Below are 21,789 nucleotides of genomic sequence, written 5' to 3'. Positions count from 1 at the left end.
TGGCAGCAGCAGCCTGAATTGCTACCAGTCATCACAGCATCCTTGGGGAGAATGAGGCAGTGATGGTGGCTCACCACTGGAGCATCCTCGTGGCTGAAATGAATGTTAGCGTGGAAGAAAACCGGAAGAATGTGGTGATCAAATTTTCTTATGTCAGTGCTGGGAAGATAATTTCCTTCCTTTGATAGCTCAGTGCTGTCGGCCAATATGAATGCTGAAGAAATTTGACCACCAGTTTGTTCCAGGCTGCTCCCCAGCACTGGTGCAACATAAGCTATAGCAGCAGAACCCCTACTGCTTGCCTGTCTCTCGCTTTGCATTATTGTATGGATGTGATTTGTTGGTAGTGTAGGTTTTTGGTTTAAGAACATAAGAACAGCCCCACTGGATCAGGCCATAGGCCCATCTAGTCCAGCTTCCTGTATCTCACAGCGGCCCACCAAATGCCCCAGGGAGCACACCAGATAACAAGAGACCTCATCCTGGTGCCCTCCCCTACATCTGGCATTCTGACTTAACCCATTCCTAAAATCAGGAGGTTGCGCATACACATCATGGCTTGTACCCCATAATGGATTTTTCCTCCAGAAACTCGTCCAATCCCCTTTTAAAGGCGTCTAGGCTAGACGCCAGCACCACATCCTGTGGCAAGGAGTTCCACAGACCGACCACGCGCTGAGTAAAGAAATACTTTCTTTTGTCTGTCCTAATCTGCCCAACACTCAATTTTAGTGGATGTCCCCTGGTTCTGGTATTATGTGAGAGTGTAAAGAGCATCTCCCTATCCACTCTGTCCATCCCCTGCATAATTTTGTATGTCTCAATCATGTCCCCCCTCAAGCGTCTCTTTTCTAGGCTGAAGAGGCCCAAACGCCGTAGCCTTTCCTCATAAGGAAGGTGCCCCAGCCCCGTAATCATCTTAGTCGCTCTCTTTTGCACCTTTTCCATTTCCACTAAGTCTTTTTTAAGATGCGGCGACCAGAACTGGACACAATACTCCAGGTGTGGCCTTACCATTGATTTGTACAACGGCATTATAATACTAACCGTTTTGTTCTCAATACCCTTCCTAATGATCCCAAGCATAGAATTGGCCTTCTTCACTGCCGCCGCACATTGGGTCGACACTTTCATCGACCTGTCCACCACCACCCCAAGATCTCTCTCCTGATCTGTCACAGACAGCTCAGAACCCATCAGCCTATATCTAAAGTTTTGATATTTTGCCCCAATGTGCATGACTTTACACTTACTGACAATGAAGCGCATCTGCCATTTTGCTGCGCATTCTGCCAGTCTAGAGAGATCTTTCTGGAGCTCCTCACAATCACTTCTGGTCTTTACCACTCGGAAAAGTTTGGTGTCGTCTGCAAACTTAGCCACTTCACTGCTCAACCCTGTCTCCAGGTCATTTATGAAGAGGTTGAAAAGCACCGGTCCCAGGACAGATCCTTGGGGCACACCGCTTTTCACCTCTCTCCATTGTGAAAATTGCCCATTGACACCCACTCTCTGCTTCCTGGCCTCCAACCAGTTCTCAATCCACGAGAGGACCTGTCCTCTAATTCCCTGACTGTGGAGTTTTTTCAGTAGCCTTTGGTGAGGGACCGTGTCAAACGCCTTCTGAAAGTCCAGATATATAATGTCCACGGGTTGTCCCGCATCCACATGCCTGTTGACCTTTTCAAAGAATTCTATAAGGTTCGTGAGGCAAGACTTACCCTTACAGAAGCCATGCTGACTCTCTCTCAGCAAGGCCTGTTCGTCTATGTGTTTTGAGATCCTATCTTTGATGAGGCATTCCACCATCTTACCCGGTATGGATGTTAGGCTGACCAGCCTATAGTTTCCCGGGTCCCCCCTCTTTCCCTTTTTAAAAATAGGCGTGACATTTGCTATCCTCCAATCTTCTGGCACCATGGCCGTTTTGAGGGACAAGTTGCATACCTTAGTCAAGAGATCTGCAACTTCATTCTTCAATTCCTTAATAACCCTTGGGTGGATGCCATCAGGGCCCGGTGACTTATTGATCTTTAATTTATCAATGAGGTCTGAAACATCTTCTCTTTTAACCTCTATCTGACTTAACTCCTCGGTTAGGAGGGGCCGTTCGGGCAGCGGTATCTGCCCGAGGTCTTCTGCCGTGAAGACAGATGCAAAGAACTCATTTAATTTCTCTGCCATCTCTAAGTCTCCTTTTATCTCCCCTTTCCCTCCCTCACCATCCAGAGGGCCAACCGCTTCTCTGGCGGGTTTCCTGCTTCTAGCATATTTGAAGAAGCTTTTATTATTCCCCTTAATGTTGCCGGCCATGCGTTCCTCATAGTCTCGCTTGGCCTCCCCTATCACCTTCTTACATTTCTTTTGCCACAGTTTATGTTCCTTTTTATTCTCTTCATTAGGGCAAGACTTCCATTTACAGAAGGAAGCTTCCTTGCCCTTCACAGCCTCTCTAACGTGGCTGGTTAGCCATGCGGGCACCCTCCTGGATTTAGTGGAACCCTTCTTTCTTTGCGGTATACACCTCTACTGGGCCTCTATTACTGTTGTTTTAAGCAGCCTCCATGCACTCTGGAGAGACTGGACTCTTTTTACCCTCCCTTTCAACCTCCTTCTAACCAGCCTCCTCATTTGAGGGAAGTCCGCCCGTCGGAAGTCAATTGTTTTTGTTAGAGATTTGCCTGGTATTCTTCCCCCAACGTGCACGTCAAAACGGATCGCAGCATGATCACTGTTCCCCAATGGCTCAGTAACGTTTACATCTCTAACCAGGTCCTGCGTACTGCACAAAATTAAATCCAGAGTCACCTGTCCTCTGGTGGGCTCCGTGACTAGCTGATCTAAGCCACAGTCATTTAGCACATCAAGAAATCCGGTTTCCTTATTGTGACCAGAACACAAATTGACCCAGTCAATATGAGGATAATTGAAGTCCCCCGTGATTACAACCCTGTCCTTCCTTGTCACCTCCCTGATCTGTTTCCTCATTTCAAGGTCCCCATCAGATTTCTGGTCTGGAGGACGATAGCACGCCCCCAGTATTACATTGCTGCACAAGCCTGGTAATTTAACCCACAGAGATTCTACGGTGGAGTTGGACCCACCTTCAATCTCTACTTTGCTGGATTCTATCCCTTCCTTAACATAAAGGGCCACCCCACCTCCAACACGCCCCTGCCTGTCCCTCCTGTAGAGTTTATAGCCCGGGATTGCGGTATCCCACTGATTCTCCGCATTCCACCAGGTTTCCGTTATGGCCACTATGTCAATATTTTCCCTTGTCACCAGACATTCCAGTTCTCCCACCTTTGCTCGTAGACTTCGGGCATTCGCATAAAAGCATTTATACACGGAATGCCCCAGGATGGGCTGCTTATTCGCTCCTTTGTCCCCGCATCCTCTCATTGTGCCAAACCGTCTATCACATCCCATCACCCTACCTTTGCCAAATTCTTCTCCTACCCTGCCTTTGTCTTGTTGTTCTCTAACCTCCCCATCCTCATCCCATAGGGATGAGGAGTCCCAAACCGGATACCCCTCGGCTCCTGTCGGCCTTCCCCCAGGGATCAGTTTAAAAGCTGCTCTGCCACCTTTTTAATGTTATGCGCCAGCAGTCTGGTTCCATTCTGGTTCAAATGGAGCCCGTCCCTCTTGTACAGGCCCCGCTTGTCCCAAAACGTTCCCCAGTGCCTAACGAATCTAAACCCCTCCTCCCTACACCACCGTCTCATCTACGCATTGAGACCCCTGATCTCCGCCTGCCTAGCTGGCCCTGCGCGTGGAACAGGTAGCACTTCAGAGAACGCTACCTTTGAGGTCCTGGCTTTCAGCTTCCTGCCTAAAAGCCTAAATTTGGCCTCCAGGACCTCCCAGCTACACTTGCCCACGTCATTGGTGCCGACATGCACCACAGCCGCTACCTCTCCCCCAGCACTGTCTACTAGCCTGTCTAGTAGCCTGTCTGTTTTTTTGTGTTTTTTTTAATGGCAGATACTGCAATATAAACCTCTGTTGAGAATATTTATTTCCACATAGTCAAGACTCATCATGCCTAAATGAAATGTTTTGTGAGTTTTAGGAAACTTGCTAGGTGCTGCTATTGTTGCTGTGAAACGTGACTAAGGAGGCTCTATTTTGTTGGACTTTGTGTACCTGGCATTTGTAGAACATCATTTTCCCCCTGTTTGCTGTCCTTTGTGCATCTAACACAAGATGTAAGATGAAGTTGACCAGTAGTGGGGATCATAAAACATCCAATTGGCCTGGCCATTTAAGTGGAAGACTGCGCAAGGTTTAAAGATACAATAAAATGTTTAATATCTATAGCACAACCTTGTTTGTACTTGTCATCTTGGGTACAAAAAGTTAACTTTAGACCACTAATTTTCCAGCTGAGTGGAAATAAACGTCCTGTGAAGGACACTGCAAAGAAAGTAGTGGAGATAAACCTGGTCTTTTGTTGTTGTTCCTGTGTGGGGTTTCTTCCTCCTATCGCAATCAGGAAAGTAATTTATGCAGGACATCTTTGAAAGTGTTTTTTAATAGAAGAATTTAAAGAAGGCTAATAGTATGAAGCATTATTTTCTTTCTCCAATAATGTCAATTAATGATGATGTCTGGACTGCAAATTTAGGAATTGGAAAGTCCTTAGATTTAATATTGCTATTGTCATGAATGTTCTAAATGCCCCTAGGCAAACCACTTAGCTCTCATCTGCAAAATAAGAATAATACTCTACTTTCTAATAGGATAATGAATTGAATCCCAGCATATACTTACACAAAGGAATAAGTGCTATTCATTTAAGAGGAAGAGACATGTCCTTTCCAATTTTCTCCTCCTTCCAAAGTCCCCTATGTCCCCCAATCCTCAGATTCCCCAAACTCTGTGACATGGGCTTGGGGCCAGAGAAGACTGCAGAGAGGGCAGGATCAGCAAAATTTTCTCTTCCCTCTTGTGAGACTTCCATCACTCAAGATTATTATTCCCCCTTCCATTGCTCAAGAATTCGTTGGGATCCAATATAGTGTATGTAAAGTGTTTTGAATAATCAAAACTGCTATTGTTAATAATAATAATAATAATAATAATAATAATAATAATAATAATAATAATAATAATAATAATAATAATAATAATAATAATAATGGCAATAATTTGCTTTACTATATCTGATGAGTGATATCCCAGCTTGAATAGGCTCTTGGTGGTCCTTCCTATACAGAAGCTGAGTGTATGGGTCATAGCGATACTAATTGGTTATTCTTTCTCCTTGTCAGTTAGGTACTACAATGTCAACAACCATGGGCCACTAGCATTCAAAAATAGAAGGGTTGCTGATTCCAAAAATTTAGTTGCAAACCTAGAAATAAACTTCTGACCTCCTCCACCTTAGGAAGCTAAGTTTGTCACTGGGCATTGACACCAACAAGATCAAAAACACTGGCTTCAAAATAAAGCATAGGATAGAAAGCTCCTGGCTTAGAGAAACTGTCAGGATACACAGTATTGTATCCTGCTAACTGGGCAAAGAGGCATCTTTAAGTGGTGTCCTCTTATGTTTATCAGGTGGAGAGCAACTGTCCCTCTTAAGTATTCTTAATAACAATAATAACAAAAGCCTCTTCCAGATGATCGGTTTGGTACAAGAAAACTGAAAGCAGTTGTGGTCTTTTACTTGTGCAAATAGGTCAATTTTTAGATGAAAGAAACCTATTTCCTTTCTCAACGCAAGTTTTCTACATTGCAAGTTCTCTACTTTGCAAGTTTCGATGTGGAACTTGAACAGTGAGCAAAGTTTTTTCCAGCCTATGTACTTTTCTGGTTTCTCTGATTGCAGACAAGCCCATCAAGTGCTGAAAATAGCTCAAATGCTTTTAGAACAGTAGCAGCAGCTGACATTCTTTCATGCTCTTATCGCCCTCTCCCTTTCTCTCTATTGCAGGTTCTTGTTCTTCACTTACACTTAGACCTTTGGAGAAGCTAAACATTAAAAGAGAGCTAAGTGAACAAGATATGGACATGCAAGAACATAAATATTAAAATCTTTTTCATCTGAAAAACAAGAAGACTCATCTGACCGGTAATTTCTTTTTTCTCTGTGTGTTGGGGATTTACAGTTTTGTCCTACATTCATAGCTGACATTCCTTGGTCATTAATTAACATACTATGAAAACCTGCCCTAGTGAGTTAGTGTTTCTAGTTTTCTCTTGCTCACTTTCTGCTTTGAATCTTTAACATTTTTGGGATATACAGGGGCAAAAGAGTATATCTACATTATATTAGCATCTTGTGAGATTTGCAGTACAATCCTATGTCTGTCTACTCAGAAGTAAGTTCCATTGTGTTAAATGGGGCTTACTCACAGGAAAGTGTTCATAGGATTGCAGCCTTAGAGTATTTTCAGGAAACTTAAAGCGTTGCTAAACGTATTGTAAACCCTATTTTTTTAGGGAGAGATTTTGAATTGTTAGTATATTATAGACTTGCTGGTTTTGTTTATCTTTATATTTTTAGTTACTTACAATTGAGAATTCTATACTTTGGTAGTGTGCATCAATACGCTTAAAAAGTATTTAAAGCAATAAAGGGTACATATGTCGAGGTGATGATTGCTTTTGTCTTAGACATAGAATAAAAGTAAATATAATAGCAACTCCCCGCTCTATGCAGCCTGAGGAGATATGGCTCTGAAAAAGGTTGTATCAGTTGATTCTGCTGTGAATGCATAGACTGTCCTGGACTTTCCTCTTTCTGGCACCTTTCATTTATTTCCTCTCCTCCTTTCCTCAGTGAAGGTATCTTTGTTTCATCTCCTTTTCTGTCTTTGGATCACAAAATTATGTCACAATCTCCATTCTCCTCCTCAAAGATCTACCCCATTTCACTGGTGCTCTTCTCTGTCAGATCTGTCATATAGCAGTGAGGTAGATGAATGATTAAAACCTTCATATAGGAAGGTTTGTTGGATTCAAAAAAGAGCTATGTTAGGTGGAGGGTTGGTAGCTAGATTGTTGGTGCTCAGGAAGAAACGTATTCGGTGTATGAATGAAGGGGAAAAGAAAAAGGATATAACAGGTGAATTGTGGAGCAGGACAATAGAGAGAGAAAACTTTTTTTAAGGTGTTGCAGAAGGACACATTTTTTAAAAAGCTAATGAAACTTGAAATGTGTCAAATCAGTTCTGAGAATAAAGGGAATTCTATATAGTACCTGTAGATATTTTCCTTCCTTTTCTGTTATCCTTGGAGTTGCAGTATGCCCACCTCATGGGGGTGTGTGTAGAATTGGCAAGTGCTGTGCACTCCATACTGTAACATTCTTGTATTTTTCATAAAAATGTTTTGAGTTACTGGAATTACATGCCAAAGAATGTCTTCTGCATGGTAATTTTCCACCCATTTAATGTTTAAATGCCTTCACTTAGCTTACAAAAGCAAAATTATATGAAAATAAAATCACTGTCAAATTGGAACGAAGTCATGCCAAGTTTCAGCTGAAGATTAATTTTTATAGCTAGTGAATGTTGCTCCTGCAAATAGGAGTCTGTAACTGAAGTGCTGACAACCCAAATCGAAGGGATATGAACACAGCACTGCAGTGCTTCTGAGTGGAAACCTCGGGAAAGGGATGGAATGTCTTTCTTTTTGTGTTCATAGAGAACAAACACTAAAGCTCTGTGCAGGTTTCCTCTTTGACAGTGTGTTCTTTGTTTGCTCTTCAACAGTGGTGTCAAGTGTGTTGGTGAAAAAATAATAAAATTTTTCCCACAGTTGCATTTATGCTTTACTCACCTAGTCCATTCCTAGCTTCTTCAAAAACTTGGCACTCTTGCTTGTGGTGCTGTGAGTAAAAGGACTACTCAGCAGAGCACACAGTAGCTAAATTGACTAATAAGAACTATTACCTGTATTTGAATGTTCAAAGTGTTTCATGCATATGGATATCTTGAGGCTTCTGACTATGAGACTATGTCTCATGCATCTAAAAAGGTGTTTTTTAATGTGTTTCCAGTGTGAAGTACGCATATTACTCTACTATACATAGCTTCACTTTAATGAAAGATGTAGGTTCATGTGTGGAACTCCTCTTTTCATTGAAAGTGACTGTGAAAGTTGTAAGAACCCTTTGGGCAAAATGGAATTCATGCTGGGCTGTGGATTAACACGCATGCATTCTGCCTGATACTGCTAGATTAGTGGTCCAGTGAAACTTTAATTTTAGCAAGGGCTTACAAGGCTATTATCATTATTTATTTATTATTATTTTTATTTATTATTATTTTAATATTTAAAATTTTAATATTATTACATATTGATATTAATAATTTAATATTAATAATATTATAATATCAATAATTTAATATTATTAGTTATTATACTTTTATTATTTAATATTATAATGCCGTTGTACAAATCGATGGTAAGGCCACACCTGGAGTACTGTGTCCAGTTCTGGTCACCATATCTCAAAAAAGACATAGTGGAAATGGAAAAGGTGCAAAAGAGAGTGACTAAGATGATTACTGGGCTGGGGCACCTTCCTTATGAGGAAAGGCTATGGGGTTTGGGCCTCTTCAGCCTAGAAAAGAGACGCCTGAGGGGGGACATGATTGAGACATACAAAATTATGCAGGGGATGGACAGAGTGGATAGGGAGATGCTCTTTACACTCTCACATAACACCAGAACCAGGGGACATCCACTAAAATTGAGTGTTGGGAGGGTTAGGACAGACAAACGAAAATATTTCTTTACTCAGCGTGTGGTCGGTCTGTGGAACTCCTTGCCACAGGATGTGGCGACGGTGTCTAGCCTAGACGCCTTTAAAAGGGGATTGGACGAGTTTCTGGAGGAAAAATCCATTACGGGTTACAAGCCATGATGTGTATGTGCAACCTACACATTTTAGAAATGGGCTATGTCAGAATGTCAGATGCAAGGGAGGGCACCAGGTTTCAGGTCTCTTGTTATCTGGTGTGCTCCCTGGGGCATTTAGTGGGCCGCTGTGAGATGCAGGAAGTTGGACTAGATGGGCCTATAGCCTGATCCAGTGGGGCTGTTCTTATGGTTCTTATGTTTCTTATGCTTAACCCTGGTACTTATGCTACGGTTCAGTCTGGAGCTGTGGTTTGTGCAGTTGCTCACATGGAACCTGTCTTTCAAATAAACGTGTTTAAGATTGCATTGTATGTGTATTTTGCAGTTCAAGGGGGTCATGTAGTTCAAAATAAGTTTACATATATTTTTATAGAATACATTTGTGTTTTGAGTTCATGTGTCCTTGATAATTCATGCTTCTAAAAACAGGAATCTCTTCAGAAGAAGAAGGAAATAAAACAGACAGTGACCGCTAGACCTTCTTACTACCTTTGAAACCTTCCCGATTCTCCACTTTGAGAATCGGGGGAAAACTGATCCACTGTCATTTTAGAAGATTTAGAGCCCAATCCTATGCATGTCTACTCAGAAGTAAGTCCCATTACAGTCAATGGGGCTTACTTCCAGGAAAGTGTGTATAGGATTGCAGCCTTAGTGGGATAATTGTCAAGTGGTATATATTCCCTAAATGTCGTAAAAGTGTGGAAGAAAGAGCCATCCATTTAAATGGTTGTGTTATGTTTTTGAGACCATATATGATCCTGATAGGCACAAGGTTTTCCAAACTGTGTGTGTTTTTTCCCTTCTCCCACCTCCACTGGAATTCAAAGAACATAAGACCATTAGCCAGATGGCCAAGGAAAGGCAGATACAATATGGCTGTAACGAATCTGTATGGTTGTTGCAAGGTACCCAAGATGTTGCAGGGTAATCCCAGATGTTGCAAGAGATCCCAAGATTTCAAAGCAAACTCAGAAGGCAGTGGTGATCAAATCCAGGCCTTTATTGTAAATCCAAAGTGAGAGAAATCACACAGAGCGTCCTCCTGGACTTGCTTTTATTACAATCTGTGGTTCCCTCCTCGAAACACATACATTTCTCATTGGAGACATCTCATTGGTCAGTTTACAAATCACCAGTTGTTTCAGATTATGCAATTCCATACATAACATCATACAGATTGGAGCAGGCAGTAGGTGGTACTGCAACCCCTTTGTTCAAAAGTGACCTCACCTCATAATGACTTACTTCTGGACTTCGAAATGCAACAAAATTGTCTTTGGAAAGAAGTTTTGTGGCTCAGCTAAAAAAAATCGCTATCTTCTGCATTTTCTCTGAGAACCTGACCTTTGCAATGTTAACCAGAATGACGTTGCAGTGAACCGGAAAATAACTTTGATATGTTGTCTTAAACCCTAAAGGTTTGTTAGACTACCAAAACTTACTGAAAATAATGTGTTATATTGTTAGTTACACTTGTTGAGGCACCAAACTTGTTTTGAAATGAAGAATAAGAAATATAAGGAAAGCTGACTAGTGTCCTTCTATATGAGATCTGGTGTATATATTGCTTTCTAGCATTTGTGTGTGCAAGTGGTGCTCTGCAGCAGCCTTCAAACCGAAAAGTTCAAACTGCTGGAATATTTGTTTTTTCTGTTGTTTGTAAACAAAGGAATATTCATTGTGCTTGCATCTTATCTGTTGTGCCGAGAACATCTGCGGCTGCCAAATCCTTTCCCCATGTGAACAGAGCTTACCGTTCCATGAGGGAGCCTCCTTTTCATGCCACCAATCTCTCCCTAACTGTGCTTCAGCTAGCGGTTTCCGGGTTCTGTTTCCCCAGCAGGCTGTGCTCCAGAATTTCCAGGCAAATGTAGCTGGCTGGAGTACAGTTAGGGGGAAATCGGTGGTAAGTTGGCAGGTTCTCCAGCGGAATGGAATGCTCTGTTCCTGCTGGGGAAGCCTTTCCATGTGTACAGCAGTCTCCAGTCTAAAAACAGCTGGTCTAGAAAGTGGATCTCAAAACACATAGACGAACAGGCCTTGCTGAGGGAGAGTCAGCATGGCTTCTGTAAGGGTAAGTCTTGCCTCACTAACCTTATAGAATTCTTTGAAAAGGTCAACAGGCATGTGGATGCGGGACAACCCGTGGACATTATATATCTGGACTTTCAGAAGGCGTTTGACACGGTCCCTCACCAAAGGCTACTGAAAAAACTCCACAGTCAGGGAATTAGAGGACAGGTCCTCTCGTGGATTGAGAACTGGTTGGAGGCCAGGAAGCAGAGAGTGGGTGTCAATGGGCAATTTTCACAATGGAGAGAGGTGAAAAGCGGTGTGCCCCAAGGATCTGTCCTGGGACCGGTGCTTTTCAACCTCTTCATAAATGACCTGGAGACAGGGTTGAGCAGTGAAGTGGCTAAGTTTGCAGACGACACCAAACTTTTCCGAGTGGTGAAGACCAGAAGTGATTGTGAGGAGCTCCAGAAGGATCTCTCCAGACTGGCAGAATGGGCAGCAAAATGGCAGATGCGCTTCAATGTCAGTAAGTGTAAAGTCATGCACATTGGGGCAAAATATCAAAACTTTAGATATAGGCTGATGGGTTCTGAGCTGTCTGTGACAGATCAGGAGAGAGATCTTGGGGTGGTGGTGGACAGGTCGATGAAAGTGTCGACCCAATGTGCGGCGGCAGTGAAGAAGGCCAATTCTATGCTTGGGATCATTAGGAAGGGTATTGAGAACAAAATGGCTAGTATTATAATGCCGTTGTACAAATCGATGGTAAGGCCACACCTGGAGTATTGTGTCCAGTTCTGGTCGCCGCATCTCAAAAAAGACATAGTGGAAATGGAAAAGGTGCAAAAGAGAGCGACTAAGCTGATTACGGGGCTGGGGCACCTTCCTTATGAGGAAAGGCTACGGCGTTTGGGCCTTTTCAGCCTAGAAAAGAGACGCCTGAGGGGGGACATGATTGAGACATACAAAATTATGCAGGGGATGGACAGAGTGGATAGGGAGATGCTCTTTACACTCTCACATAATACCAGAACCAGGGGACATCCACTAAAATTGAGTGTTGGGCGGGTTAGGACAGACGAACGAAAATATTTCTTTACTCAGCGTGTGGTCGGTCTGTGGAACTCCTTGCCACAGGATGTGGTGATGGCGTCTAGCCTAGATGCCTTTAAAAGGGGATTGGACGAGTTTCTGGAGGAAAAATCCATTATGGGGTACAAGCCATGATGTGTATGCGCAACCTCCTGATTTTAGAAATGGGTTATGTCAGAATGCCAGATGCAAGGGAGGGCACCAGGATGAGGTCTCTTGTTATCTGGTGTGCTCCCTGGGGCATTTGGTGGGCCGCTGTGAGATACAGGAAGCTGGACTAGATGGGCCTATGGCCTGATCCAGTGGGGCTGTTCTTATGTTCTTATGAAAGTCTCTGATACATGAATATAGTGGGAATGATTGAGTGGGAATTATATTTTCTTGCTTTATGCTCAGTTGTGCCTACTTTGTAGTATTGTTGTGAAGATAAAGATATAGTTTAAAGTGTCCTGAGTGCAAAGGTTGGGTGGGAAATAAATACCAGCAATAATTGTTTACAGAATTTTGTTCCACTTCCAGCATAAATTATATAGTACTGTGAGTGCCATTTGGACCACAGAGTGATAGCGACTTTGGATATGACATTGATGTGGGAAAAACAGGAAATATAAGCATTTTGCACTTCTGAACTTCCACTTGACTGTTGTGTTTGAAATAGAGCTTCTGTCTATACCCGGCTGAAGGCTGTTCCTGATGCAGAAGCAGTTTGACCATACCTTGGGTAGGATGGAAAAAGAGGACAAAGCTTATGTGCTTCCTGTTCCCTTCATAACAGTATCTGAAGCTGTTTATTTACTGTATTCCAATCCCACCTCTCGCCCTGAAGGGACCCAGGCCATCCAGCTGGAGATGCTCATGAGAGGAGACAAAACATGTAGGGTACAAGCACTACTTTAACTGTTGTTCAGTGATATGACTCTGATGTTACATGTCTTACCAGTATGCATTAGAACTGAATTGGTGCCCCATATTTACATTAACAAAACAGACATGAAAAACCAAACTTCTTGTCTGTTTTGGCAGTGTTTTTTTCTCCCCAGGTTTTTATTTCATGTAGCCATGGTTGTGTAATTAAACCTTCTCTTTATGTGTTAATATACACTTCTTTGAAGCTGTTCTTGTGTTATTTCGCACTGTGTAGACAAAACCTTTTCATGTCTCACTATGTGAACTTGTATCTAACACTTGTAAAGTTCCTGCCTGAAAGCACAGTGATGATACTTTCACTCCGCTTGAAAAACAAAGCAAACCCAAAACACCTGCTTGTGGAGGTCTGTGCACATTAGCATCTTGTTAAATTATTGTTCACATTTGTCTAAATCAGTAGTTCTCACACATTTAGCACCCGGACCCACTTTTTAGAATGAGAATCTGTCAAGACCCACTGGAAGTGATATCAGGGCTGGAAGTGACATCATCAAGCTGGAAAATTTTTAACAACCCTAGGCTGCAATCCTACCACACTTACCCAGGAGTAAGTCCCATTGACTGTCATTGTTAGAAGCATATACATAGTAACTTGTTAAAAGTACAGGTCTGTAACATTTCCCCAAATGCAATCACCTACCATGGTAGCATCAAGTCTAATACATACAAAATAAAATATTGAAATGAATGGGAACCCACCTGAAATTGGCTCACAACTCGCCTAGTGGGTCCCAAACCCACGCTTTGAGAAACACTGGTCTAAATAATGCAGCAGAGCATTTAAAATGCATTTGTTCTGTTGGAGCTATTTAAATCTTCTAGAGACCAGTTAATGAATGTACACTTATATGTGGTTTATGTTAATTTTCATTGCAAAAATCATGGAGGAAACATGACAGATTAGGCAATAATATATTTTGCAATATTCAACAGTAAATTTATATTAAAATATTACATATAATTTAAAAATGCTGAATCATGGGATCTGATCCAGTTTCTGAAAATGAGTGGAAAACCCCTGACTTGCCAAACCAGCTACAATTATGAATGCAGTCAACAAGAATGTTTTCTTGGCAAGTGCTTTGTTTCTCTCCATTTAGTAAGATATAGGGCCGACTTCAGGCTTATGGGATCTACCCTGTTGTTGGGTACTTGTGGTTTTGTGTGTGTGTGTTTAGTAGAACCCTGACTCTACCAGCTGTTGAGTCAGGTTCAAAATTGTGGTAGAGGTGGAACCCAGTGCAAAATGGTGACTTGGAGTGTAAAACCAGTTCCCTTTTACACATCATGAGCCATGTGCTAGGATGACCTACATATAAAAAATTCAATTATGCATCTAAGTTACTGCAAATAGGGATTCTAACACAACACTAAATCAGTCCAATGGAGCTGCAGACTTGACCAGTGGCAACCAATGCATATTCATATTTTACAGTTGAAGAAAGATGAGACTGAAAGAAGCAATTAGCACAAGGCACAGATAATTTTTAACAAGCATTTTTATTTGCTAATTTTGAGAGTTAAACAACCTTGCAGATAACTCAAAGACCTGCCTGTAGATCCTGATCTACTTGTGTCCATTCCAACAGGTCATCACATCAGCATGGAGCAGCAGCTTCCTTATCTTCCTCCTTAACCATTTCTGTAAGGTTTTGAAGCCAGAAGGGTGGAGCTAGTCACACCTTATCAGTTGTTGTCTTTTTCAGCCAGGTGACAGTCATATTGTGTATCTCAGTAGCTGAAGGTCATGCTCATCAGCAGTATTTCTCCAAGTTTAAAAAAAAAATAGTTGTGTGAGGAGGGACCAGAGCACTGGGAACAAGGGATTTATCCTTGCCCTTGCTGTTTTCTTAATGAAAATTCCCTTATATGCTGATGATTGCAAGTTTTCCTCATAACAAATAACTTTTGGTGAGTGATTTTCATTGGAGGAACAGTACCAGAGAAAGGGTTAACTCCCCATAGCTGTTTTCAATTTTTTTTTAAATGCTGGAGATCTAACTGCAGATTTCCCAACATCATGTTTATTATGCCCTCAGAGTAGACTAGTGAGTTCTCTGGTTCAGATTTTACCTTGGTTGCAACTCAGTAGGTACCTTCACACAATCCACTCTCTTTCAGCCTTGGTGGCCCCTCCTTCCATCTGTAATATTAGGTCAATAATGTTCTTCAGTCTCTTCCATGTGCTGTAAGAATTATTGAGGTATATATGTGAAGTACAATAAATGCTCAAGGGCTTTCTGAGTGCTATATATCATTAGTATCAGATGCCAAAATAAATTTGCCTGTTACATTAATACAGTGTAATCTTGTAGGAATTAACTTAATGCTATGGTAGTAATAACCCACTCCATTCCTGACACTTAACAAATGTCCACCCTCTAGAACAGTGTTTCTCAAACTGTTGGTCGGGACCCACTAGGTGGGTCGCAAGACAATTTCAGGTGAGTCCCCATTCATTTCAATATTTTTAATATATTAGACTTAATGCTACCATGATATGTGATGGCATTTGGGGAAATGTTATAGACCTGTACTTTTAACAAACTACTATGTATATTCTTTTCACAATGATAGTAAAGGAAACTTACTCATGGGTAAGTGTGTGTAGGATTGCAGCCTAGGATAGTCAAAAATTTTCCTGCTTGATGATGTCATTTCCGGTCATGATATCACTTCTGGTGGGTCCCAACAGATTCTCATTCTGGCCTGGTGGGTCCTGGTGCTAAATGTGTGAGAACCGCTGCTCTAGAAAAAAGCAAATTTAAAAATTATTTTCAAATAGGTGTGACCTCAGACTGTAATCTCATGCACACTTACTTGAGAGTAGGTTCCACTGAACAGAGAGAGACTTAGGGTGCAATCCTAACCGCTTATGCCAGTGCTTTCCAGCACTGGCATAGCGATGCTAATGGAACATGTGCTGCATCCTGCAGTTGGGTGTCACTCACGGAGGCCTCCTCAAAGCAAGGGAATGTTTGTTCCCTTACCTCAGAGCTGCATTACCCTTATGTCAGTGCTGGAAAACACTGACATAAGGAGTTAGGATTGCGCCCTTACTCTCTAGGGAACATATGAAGACGTGGGTTGTCATGCTACAAATACAAGCATTTCTACCATCATACCTTTTGGTAAGAATAGCACTGATCTATTACAGCACTCATCATCCTGTTGTGATTGATATCCATTCTAACCCATGGGAGCAGTGCATTTTGGGCTACTGCAGTCCCCATTTCCTAATTGCTAGGAATGTCTCTAAGTAGGGCTGTTTAACATCTTCAGTAGGGCTGTTTCACACAGCACTCAACTTCCGGAAATGTTTTCCTTGTGCAGTTCCAAGGTACTGTTGTATTTGGAAGTAACTTCTGTTGAAGTTGGTGGCACTTACCTCCAAAGGCCTTATGTTTAAACTCCACCTACTGCCCCTTCTTTAAAATACGCCCAGAAAGTAATGCACCACATTTTTTTTCTCAGCCTACAGTAATGGTACAAATGCGAAACTTTAGATATACATTATTTGAATTTTCAGGAGTGCGCACACAAATTTTTGGTTTCTTCAGACAGATAGCGTAGCTGCAGCAGTGTTTCAAAATGGCGTCTGTAAGTGATGTATGTTACAAGCAGCATGTTGTCATTGAATTTCTCACTGTGGCGAAAGAAACTGTTGGGAACATTCACAAACGTTTGTGTACAGTTTATGGAGAATCTGCAGTCGACAGAAGTACAGTTAGTCGCTGGGCCCAGAGGGTGAGGCCATTAGAAGGCGGTTCGGCAGAGCTCCAAGATTTGCAGCGTTCGGGGTGGCCATCCACGGCTGTCACACCTGACAAGACACAGCTTGCTGATGTGCTCATTCGTGAGGACCGACGCATAACGACTAGGCAGTTGGCACTGAAGCTGTCAATCAGCAAAGGAAGTGTGGATGCAATCATCCGTGCTCTTGATTACTCAAAAGTCTGTGCATGATGGGTTCCGCGCTGTCTTACGGTGGACCACAAATCTCTCAGAAAAAAACATTTCTTCTGAGTTGCTGAAAAGTTTTGAAGATGAGGGGGAAGCGTTCTTGTCCAGGATTGTGACAGGTGATGAAACCTGGGTTCACCATTTTGAGCCCGAAACAAAACGACAGTCGATGGAATGGCGTCATCCTCAATCTCCACAGAAGAAAAAATTCAAAGCAACTGCTTCCGCCGGTAAGGTCATGATCACTGTGTTTTGGGACTGTGAGGGCGTCATACTCATTGATGTGATGCCAAGAGGCAGCACCATTAATTCTGAAGCTTATGTGAAGACATTAACCAAACTCAAGAAGCGCTTCCAGCGACTTCGGCGCCATAACAACCCAGGTGAATGTTTGATTCAACATGATAACGCTCGGCCTCACACAAGTTTGAGGACTTCGGAACACATCACTAAACAGGGTTGGACTGTGTTACCCCATCCACCCTACAGCCCTGACCTAGCTCCCTCAGACTTCCACTTGTTTGGGCCATTAAAGGATGCCATTCGCGGAAGACATTTTGAGGATGACGAAGAGGTGATTCGCACAGTGTAGAAATGGCTTCGTGACCAGAACAAGGAGTGGTACCAACAAGGGCATACATGCCCTTGTGTCTCGCTGGAGGAAGGCCATAGAACTGGACGGAGATTACGTGGAAAAATAGGGAGTGTAGAAGAAACATCATTCTTTCTTGTGTGTAAGTTTCATTGTGTTCAATAAATAATTGTTGAAGAAAAAAAATGTGGTGCATTACTTTCTGGGCGACCCTCGTACCTCCTCCTTTGATGGTCATGGGTTTCCAATAGATTTTAGGCAGAAAAAAGTACATCTAGTCAATGTACTTCTCACAGCTTTTAGATCTAACAAATGGTGACAGCCTCTACTCATTTAGCTAAAATACATGCTTTTCTGTGGATAGGTCTTCATGGTGATAAGCCTCACAGCAGGATGACTGGAGCTGACTAGAATGACATGAAAGATTCAAGCATTATTTTAGTACCTTATGCTACTGTTTTATTTTATAGTATCAGTGCATGACCCTATGAGCATCCAGTCATTGCATTTCATTCACCCATGGGCAAACAGATGTTCTGAAAGTCTGGTGACAGCAAAACCAATATGGTGTCATTTGCATTGCTGTGTTAATAGACAAGATGTGTGCAATTTATGAACTTACAATTCTCAGGTTGTGGCCCTCAGGATGGCTTGAGCAATGGCATGGTGTATGGCTCTACCATGGACTCCCTATGGCCCATAGCAGCAGATGAGGGCACATCTGTGAATGCAGCATCAACTCTAGGATGAAGAAATAGGCAAACTCACTGCCAGAAAGCCCATAGCACAATGAACAGCACAAATTTAGGACTGAGAACAATGTAGCTAATTGCAAAACTTGAAATAATATGGTGGAACCATATAATGAGAGATGCTGCATAAGTGAAATGCAGTGTACAAGAATAATATTGTAACTGAGACAAGCACATTCGTGCACTCTGGATCCAATCTAAAGGTGGTCTGTTGTGTAAAAATATTTACTCCCATGTTCATTTTCAAGTGACACTGCAAGTCTGAATATAATGTGTCTTACGCTGAGGGTGATCATTAGTCACTCTAGCTCATTACCATGTATTTTAACTCGGGGGTGTTCAACCTTTTTGGTAGGAGGACCACATCATCTCCCTGATACTGTTTCGGGGCAGGGAAAAATATTTAATTTATATTTAAAATTTGAATAAGTTTACATAAATTTACGTAAATGAATAAATTACAAACAGAACTTATATGAATGAATGAATTTTACTGAGGCAATGATGCACATGGACAATTAGGGATGTGCTTTTACCAAACATACAGACCAAGCCAGAAAAGGGGGATATAACATAACTCCTGCTACACACCTCTTGTACAGAAATAAAACATGTGGAGACATAAACTGTTCAGAGGCAATGATGCACATAGGACTTGGGGTTGGTTAAAATAACACCAATCAGGAGACAATCAGGACTGTGGTTCAAGACTAGCAAGACTCTTCTCTATAGGTAGGGTTAAGAGTGGCAAGCATACAGGCAGCCGCTGAGAGCCCGAAGTGGCAGCCACAGAGACCTGGAGGTCTCGAAATAGCTCAGGGCCTATAAAAGGCCTTGCGCAAAGTGAGGCCTGCCTTTCTTTCGCTGCCACTGCTGCTTCACAGATGTGAAGTGTTCTTTAGTAGAAGGTACTAGAAGTATAGTAGAAGTAGAACATGTTCTTTAGTAGAAGATCTAACTTCAAGCTGTTGTATTTGTTAAAGTTTTTGGAATGCTCACCAAGCCAAACTGGAAGCAGATTACTCCCTCTCTATTTGCCTGATGGGTTTCCTTGTGTTAACTGAAAAACTTTGCATTTCTGATGCAATTCTGATTCAATCAATCTTTAGCCAATAGCCATAGCTAACCCTTGCCTTCCAATTCATGTGTGTGTTTAAGAACATAAGAACAGCCCCACTGGATCAGGCCATGGGCCCATCTAGTCCAGCTTCCTGTATCTCACAGCTGCCCATCAAATGCCCCAGGGAGCACACCAGATAACAAGAGACCTGCATCCTGGTGCCCTCCCTTGCATCTTGCATTCTGACATAGATAAGAAGTTTGATTTTCCTTTTAGTATTTCTGACATGTTGGAAAATTTTAGAGTCTCTGTCTTGTGCAGAAGAATAAAGTCTTAAGAGTCAAAGTAGACATGATGTAGAAGATTCATGAGCAGGATGCCCCACTTTATAAACAATTCAAAAATTACTAATGGCAGGTGTGAAGATGGCACTTCAAGTTGGCATCATCCCTCTTCCAATTTGTTGTTGCCCTTATTTACTATTTTAATTTTTTTTTTATTTTTAGTTCTTGAATTATAAGCTGCCTTGAACATTTGCTCCAGCATAGGAAAGGTGGATACAAATCTTTAAATAAATACCTAAACCACTTTAAAAGCAATCTAAAATAGTAGTGATCATCCAATTGTGTGACAGCATGTGGCATATGTTGGTTGTGCATTATGTGAAGAAATACATATGGAGCTTGATATCTGCAGGGGATCTGTTCTCGGACCTTCTGCAGATACCAAAAACCACAGATAAGCAAATTTGTGGTTTTCAGTCTGTAAAGCCTTCTGAAGGCAACTGGAGCTGTGCTCCAGAAACAAGAAGTAGCATTTTTCACCTCTTGGAAGCATTCCGAAGCCCACAGAGGCAGCAGGTGGACGTGTGCAACCTGTGCAGGCTTCAGAAAGCCCTCTGGAGGTGACCCTGTGCTCCAGTCGCCTTCAGAGGTTTCAGGTTGGGCCAAGTTTGGCTCAATTTAGCTCCAGGGGACCCACGTTGAACCAGATCCGTGGATAGAAAATCTACAGATAAGTAGGCTCATCCTGTACTTATTTTAATGTGTCTTTGTTTTTTTTAATCAATCTATTTACCTTGCAAATATGTTCTTAATTTTCTTTATTTTGACAAATTTTCATGTTAGAAAGGAAGCTTTCTTGCTTCTTATAGGTTCCTTGATTCAGTTATTAAACCATGCTGGCATCCTCTTTGATTGTTTATAGCTCTTCTGATCTACAGCATCAATTTTATCCAAGCTTTTGTTGTTTTAAATATCCTCCAGGCATCTAGAAGTGACTTGACCCTCACCTCTTCTTTTCAACTTGCTTTTTTTTAAATCTTTCATTTTTGAGAATTATCTTTTAAAAAAAATAGTTTTATCAATGGTAAAAATGTTAATGTTTTATAGTAATATAGTCACTGTTTCTGAGCAAGTTAACAAAACTTACATCCACTATCAGATCCTGGGTACCACTCAAGATTAATTTAAGGATTGGCTGTGTAGAATTGCAGATTCAGAGAAATGCAATCATTAGGTCTAATTAGGATCAAATATTTAATAAGCACTGGTAGCTGAACTTGGTGTACTCACAGAAGCTGAGAGATTGTTTGGGCGTAATGTACTGTAGAAGTAACAAATGAAGCATACAGGGTTGAATAAACCTCTGCAGAGACTTTTCTCTCATTGTGGAATGTCTTTTATCTAAGTAGAAATTTTCAGTACTTAGCATATTCCTTTCCCACCATTCTTGAATATCTGCACCAAAATTTATTAACGATACCATGAAGTGAGTATTGTAGGTGCATGTTTTCTGTAATAAAATTATGAATCCATTGGTTTAATGGCAGTTTCAAACAAGTGATAAATTCTTTATCTTTAAAAATGCTTCCTTAGTCAAAAAGAAGGTCAGAAAACATTTATCTGTTGCTTCCTCCTCCTCTGAGTTTGATTTTTATCAAACTGAATAAAAGAAGAAAAATTCAAAATAATTCCACTCCACAAAGCATCCGTCCCTTCTCATGAACCTAATTGTCACAGGGCAAGAGCTGGGTTGATATGTGTAATAATTAACAACTAAACTTATTTTGTTTCCTGTAGGATTGCAAAGTTCACTGGTACTTGAAGTTCATCTGTCTTGAAAGCATGATACGAGGTTGGGCAAGTGTTCTCTAAATTAATGCCACTTGGGAACTATACAGAATTTAAAATACAGTTGTGTTTCACTGCCTGTTTTTCTATATGTGAAATTAATATCCCCCAATAGCATTTTTTTAATTTAAAGAAGGAACTGGAATAGTTAGTGGTGCACCAAAACCATAAATAATTTCTGAATTTTTGGCACCTAGTTTCAGCAAATAGTTTCTACGCATTGACTCTTTACACATGGCACTGTCATATTTTGGACCACTATTTTTTTGAATCTTTCCAGACCATCACAATTTCTTGCCATGTGGCTGCCACAAGAGTGTTAAGAGTCATAAGACAGGAGACTACAAGATTATACACTCATCCTCCAGTGGA

General features: G+C 41.5%; 1 protein-coding gene across 32 annotated transcripts in view; it reads left to right on the top strand.

Moving 5' to 3' along the window:
- The window catches only part of SORBS2 (sorbin and SH3 domain containing 2), a 327,753-nt gene that overhangs the window by 131,274 nt on the left and 174,690 nt on the right, over window positions 1-21,789 (top strand). For 31 of the 32 annotated variants that reach the window (XR_010794646.1, XM_066631534.1, XM_066631529.1 and 28 more), the window contains one exon: window positions 5,945-6,082. The gene's annotated coding sequence lies outside the window, so the exon portion shown is untranslated. Of the gene's footprint in view, window positions 1-5,944; window positions 6,083-21,366; window positions 21,422-21,789 lie in introns of all 32 variants that reach the window. The other variant, XM_066631536.1, reaches the window with a different exon arrangement.

The sequence above is a fragment of the Tiliqua scincoides genome, chromosome 6, assembly GCF_035046505.1.
Source record: "Tiliqua scincoides isolate rTilSci1 chromosome 6, rTilSci1.hap2, whole genome shotgun sequence".
NCBI lineage: Eukaryota > Metazoa > Chordata > Lepidosauria > Squamata > Scincidae > Tiliqua > Tiliqua scincoides.
This window is presented reverse-complemented; position numbering and strand designations above follow the sequence as displayed.